Below are 6,215 nucleotides of genomic sequence, written 5' to 3'. Positions count from 1 at the left end.
AGCCTCCAGAGGTTAACCTTATTTGTTCATGCTTGTAAGTCAGGCCATCAGTGTTCGTGCATATAAATCAGGATCCCAGATTTTCCAGTGACTGCTCTCTCATGTATTGCTATTTCCATATGGCAGAGTAATTAGCATTTCTATCTCCCTCCTTAACTGAGTTTGTGAGTGATTTCAGCTCCATGAAGAACATAAGAACTCATTGGTATATATGGGCCCCCAGTCTACTTATTGTAGATGTCTGATCCTCTGCATTTCCTTCGTTGGCTTTGAATTCTTAATGCAGATGTTTTGCTTCTTCTTCAGTCATACATACCTCAAGTTTGATATTGCTTACTTATTTAACAAATATCTAAGCATGTCCATATCTTCAGACGCAAGCTATATACTCTAATTGCGGAGATTTTCTTTCTTTGTTAATCTCTTGAATAAGTTGGACCAGCTGTATATCTCTTTTTACACCACGATTTGTTTTTCATGTTGGAGTAGATATTGGCCCACTGATAATACTAATATTGGTCCATTGAAGGTACTAATTTCAGAAAGATCATATGGGTGCATACCAGTATCAACTGTTAAGGGAGCAAAGTAATTACTTGTCATTCCTTATTGTTGTGAAAGTTCATATTTGTTTGCTATATAGATGCTCTTCATAGACTAACTGTGGTTTAAAAATTCAAATCCTTTGTATCTCTTTGTTATTATTTGGTTCAGTACCTGCTATGTTCCTATGGCTGGCTGCCCTTAAGTAGTTAAAAATAACGATGGCTCTTCTACATTATTGATTGTCTGATGTCTTTGCAGGTGAGAAATAGATGATGGGAGAACGGGGGAAGATATAAATGCCTTGATTGAATAAATAAATGGAGCATTCATGGAGCTTCACTAACGGATAGCATCACACTGTCGCCTGAAATTGCAGTAGTGTATACACCTAGCGTATGTATATGGAACTAGCTATGTGAGTCATGTACTCATGTTTGAAATATATTATTTCTTGATGAAGGTGCCATAGCTTTGGCTGGATGTTAGAACGTGCTTGGAGGTGATTGGTAATTTAAAATTAATCTTTGTTGCAACATAGCTTCTGGCCAGGAATTATTGGGACATTTTTACCAAGTAATTGATTTTTTTCTTTGAGCTGCAGTTTGTTAACCAACTAGATGCACCATTTTTAACAAACCCCTTACTGTCCATTTTCTGTGCATTCTCGTGCGGATTTTTACACGCCCGTTTTCTGTAGCAGGCACTTACATGCCCATGTCAGAGTTAATGGAGGATGAAGTGTGACCGTACTAACTCCTTGTGTGTACAACGACGTGTGCCAGTACTGTCTCCCTGACCGGCTCCTTTGGCTCTCCCTGTGCGGCAAGCGGCTCAATCTCCGCGGTGCCGTCGGGGAGGAGGGGCTGGGGCGGCCGTGTCTGGTGCGCTCTCGCTACTCATCGACCTTGCTGTTACTACCTCATCCTTGAAGCCATGGGTGCCCTCTAATTTTCCCTTTGGAGTGTTCAATGCAAACTGCAAAAGTAGAGCTGGTTGGCTGGCTAATCAGCTTAGCTGTTGATTTGATCAGGGGATAGCATATGAAGTGAGTAAACGGAAAGAACGTGAGCGTCCAAGCAGGAACTGCAAATGCTCTATTTTAGTCAAAGCATGGGAATGTGCCCAAGGGAAAGGTCAGCTCTTGCAATATCATTTTCATGATACAGTGATCAAGTTTCTAAACAATCCTTGCAGACATGCCTTCCAATAGTATTTTATTCCATGGTCCATATTTGTATGTCATTTCCATGATGCAATGATTTACTTTTTAGTTGTATATGCCTCCAAATTTGCTTTACATGTAACCATTGTAGAGGATAGTATAATGTGATATTCTGATGCCCTAACTAGCAGTATGTGATTTCTTGACATTTTCCTAGCAATTTCACTTTAGTTTTATTCTTTACTTTTAGGTATTTGTGTGATTGATCAGAACTACATACATAACAATGCAAGGACACAATATAATTGGGCATTTTCAAGGCTAGCACATGGAGCGGCAAAAGGGAGGAGGAGCTACCACGGAGGCTAGGTAACTCGAGGATGTTCTAGAATTAGTGTAGAATATGCCTGACTCTACAAGAAAATACATCGGATAATTAGGAAACAAGGCACTGACAAAAAAACAAGAAAATACAGAGACCAAATACTTGAGGGGCTGCAACTCTGCAAGACTGAAATTAACAAAAAGCTAAGCCTTTTATTGTTTAGATAAACAAACAGCTAAGTCAGTTGAGGAGTGATCTCCGCAGCTCCCAGGTCACTAGAGGAGTCAAAGATTGTCCGCTGAAAGACGGACAAGTGATCATGTTTTATCATTGTTTGAAAGGAGTAGTGGACGCGGATGTATGTATATTTTTCGTTCAAAGTAATGGAAGTGCAAATTTGTATATACTTTACTGGCATTATTTAGTGGATTTTATCATATTTAATAAATTGGATTTTATACTGTGTTCTAATGGTGCTTCAGATATATTTTTACAAAAGAAATAAGTAAGTACCAGGAAAAAATTAGCAAACAATATGCATGTCTAGCATAGTAAACGAGGTGTAGCATATCTGCATGTGTTGTATATGTGGTGCAGTTTGGTCATGTAGAGAGAAAGGAAGACATGAGGAAAAGTACTGTCTTTCTTGCAAGATGCAAATGGACGAGGAGAATGCAAGCACGTTTGCTATTCGTTAGTTGCTTGAAATCAATTGTAGCGCAAGTCAATTTCTAGAGATAAATAGATGAGGGGTAGAGTATCGAGCTTGAGATGGGAAGGCCACGGTTGGCCCCGACACATCCTGATGAGGGATCATCAAGAACGAGCTGGAGCAGGCGATGAAGTGGCTGACCACAACGTCACAAGTGGAGATGAGGTGGAGGCCTGTTTGTTTCGGGTGTCGGGTGGGTTGTTGGCGTCGGAGAAGAAGTGTGTGTGTGTGTGTGTGTGTCCGAGTGTTGCCGTGGGGGGGGGGGGGTAGATGGATGCGCTCTACTGTGGCATCGACAAGACGGAGTTGTCGGCTAAGGCAGGGCAGCACATGTGGTTTGGGTGGGTTTGAGGAGGGTTCACGTGAGCAAGGAAGAAAGAAAGAAAGAAAGAAAGAAGAAGATCGCTCCAAAATCAAGTGACGATTTAGAAATTATCATGTAACTTCATCGGTGAAATTATTATGCTCGAACCGTGTTTGGTGGTTTCTACGACCCGTGAACACGAGAGGCCTGATGGTGACCACAACTGGGCAATGTTGTGAATGGTGAAGCGGATGCTGGAACCAACAAACGATTTTGCTAGAACCGGCTACTACTTGAGCCAGGTTGTGGAATGTTGGAACCTTCGCCGATGAAATTGCCAGCGTAGACATTTCTGGATGCTCGAACTGGCAAAGGATTTTGTTGCATCCACGCCGCGACCGCGGGTGAAGGAGCTGCCACCACTACCGACGGTGTTGCGACAATGGAACAGAGCTACAATCATCATCGACAATTCTATGGTGGCAAGGGGAGGGAGCGTTTTCTCATGTGCGTGCTGCAACAACTTCATTGGCATTTTTCATATCTGAAATGGCCGACATGACGTAACCGGAAGGGAGGAAGAGGGAAGAGTTGCGGCAGCGATGAGGGTGGCAAGGTGCGACCTACGACGAGGTCGGTGGCTGGTGAGGGTGGCTCATGAGGGGCCATGACCCACACTGGACGCGTGCATGAGAGGAGCGTTGTTGACATTGTGTGGGAGACGTCTCGCGATGGGAGGAGAGGGTGAAAAAGGATGGATCGCAACCGTTTGGATGTGCTTGATCTAACGGCTGGTATGCGTGCTTGAACAACAGTACTCCCTCTGTTTCTAAATATAAGTCCTTTTTAAAGATTTCAATACAAACTACATACAGATGTATATAGACATATTTTAGAGTGTAGATTCACTCATTTTGTTCCGTATGTAGTCCCTTATTGGAATATTTAAAAAGACTTATATTTAGGAATACGGAGGGAGTACTTATGGGAGTAATGTAGGATGAAGTGAAACATGAAGGACATGGCATCGTGGCAGAGCTAGATGAGAGATGTGAGAGGCGATGTTGAGGCCGACGACGGAATAAATGGCCAAATGGGGTTCCTTAGCGCTAGCGAGGCTAATGGATTCCGTGGAGCAATGCAATGCTGCAGTAACAACGTATTGGTTTTCATTTTCTGATGGAGAAGAACTGAACGGCGTGTGCACAATTTGTTTGCTCATTCATTTGATCCTTCCTTATTCCATTCAACTCAGATTCATTTACTTTTGCACTTACTCATAGTTTGATGGATCGAGAAATTTAGTGAAATTAATTGCAATGAGGAATATCATATATCCGTAAATCACATTTTTTTCCAGTAAAACATGATCATGATGAACCAGAATGATTTTTAAAATGCCCGTGGCAACGCACGGGCATTCTACTAGTATACTTAAAATAGGAGTCAAACAAGTCATCATGTTCGTCCACACAGATTAAATTATCTTGACCATAAACTATAGATACTAGCAAAAAAACCCATGCGTTGCAACGGGAAAGAAAATAACACACGTTCTTAATCCAATAACCATGACTGAAGACCTTAATAGGCCCGCGTCTTTTAGTTTCACATGGCATCACATTTGTATTTCCTCTATACTCACACACTCGCTCGAAAAAAAAGCCCGTGCATTGCAACGGGAAAGAAAATAACACACACTCTTAACCCAATAACCATGACTCAAGACATTAATAGGCCCACGTCTTTTAGTTTCACATGGCATCACATTTGTGTTGCCGATAGTGACCGCTGTGCTCACACAATGAAAACACGTTTGAATGTGGTTAGTCTTAATGTCTCTCTCTTTTACGTGTGCGCGCATGTGCGCACACTCGCTTGGAATAAGATAAAAAGTATGTTGTTTTTTTCCCGCAAGGTTTTTCATAGTTGTTTATGCATGGTTCTCGATGTTTTTTTCTCTCAATCTGGTTTTAATAGATGTTTATTTGCAAATTGAATCACCGACGGTACAAAAAAAACAGACCATACACTATATATTAAGTTTGCACCAAAAATTATATCTTAGCAATATTTAATAGCTAAAAATAATTTCATATTTAGATTCTACATGTTTTTTTAATCAAGTTTCATATATAACATGTTAAAATTTAAGTTACGGTTTAAAAGATATGAATAATCTTATTTTACACAAACTGTAGATTGATTAACCGAAACGTCAACGGATTTTCTGTTAAAACTAAAAAAACGTTTCGGCTGACTTAAATATGGACGGCGGGTTGATTGTCTAAAACGTCAGGGGGTTTTATGAGAAAATGAGAAAAAACGGTTCGGTTATAACTTAAACGTGTACTGCGGGTTGATTTACAGAAAACTGAGGGGTTTATTTGTAAAATGGCGTGACGGAGGACCAGAAACAATCCGTGCTTTATTAGTAGGTAAGATTAACGGTTGTGATTTAAAAGAAGTAGCGTTACACGTAAATATGTCATGTATAAATAGGTTGACACATCACCTGTCACGGACAAATAACACGTCTCTGATTGCCTAACTCATATGCTTTATTATTGAAATAAATCTGTCCCACACGACCAGAGATACCTTTTACAATGGCAGCCAACTAGGTAGCTAGCCAGCGAACGAAGTAAGAGTCTAATTGAAAAAAAGGAAGGAAGCACGCAATTAAAAAAACAAGGAAGCGTCTTATGGCCGGACATTGAAACAACAGTCAATCTGGACTCCTAGGCTTCTGCGCTAGAAAAAACAGCGAATTCTATAACTCCCGAACGTCCCGAACATGCCCGCATTCATTCGATGGCGGTACGAATCTTGAAGCAAGAGGGTCCACCACGTCAGCGCAGGATTCCGTTCGGAAAATCATCGGGTCATCGCGAACGTTTTTCATTTTCCCAAACGCATCTCCACACCACACCGCCCACTCTCAGCCACACACACCACTCCACTTCATCCCCCCTCTCCTCGACACGGGTCTCGTGAGGAAGTGCGCCGGCGACGAGGCGGGATGCGCCGTCCATGAGGCAGGCGGCGGCGAAGAGGATGCGGGCGGCAGCGATCAGCGGAGACAAGGAGTGGAAACCTCAAATAGCAAGCGGCGGTCGATTTAGGAGGTGGAGCAACGGCCGATTTGGGTGGCAAAGCGACGGGC

General features: G+C 42.0%; 1 long non-coding RNA gene across 1 annotated transcript; it reads left to right on the top strand.

The window, feature by feature from the left end:
* The first annotated feature begins 1,377 nt into the window (after window positions 1-1,377).
* On the top strand, window positions 1,378-2,497 carry LOC123154792 (uncharacterized). Its single transcript, XR_006477060.1, has 2 exons — window positions 1,378-1,679; window positions 1,959-2,497. It is a non-coding gene; the product is annotated as an uncharacterized lncRNA (long non-coding RNA).
* The last annotated feature ends 3,718 nt before the right edge of the window (window positions 2,498-6,215 follow it).

This window comes from Triticum aestivum, chromosome 7A, assembly GCF_018294505.1.
Source record: "Triticum aestivum cultivar Chinese Spring chromosome 7A, IWGSC CS RefSeq v2.1, whole genome shotgun sequence".
In the NCBI taxonomy this organism is placed as follows: Eukaryota; Viridiplantae; Streptophyta; class Magnoliopsida; order Poales; family Poaceae; genus Triticum; species Triticum aestivum.
The sequence above is the reverse complement of the archived record's forward strand: the minus strand, read 5'-3'. Positions and strand labels throughout refer to the sequence as shown.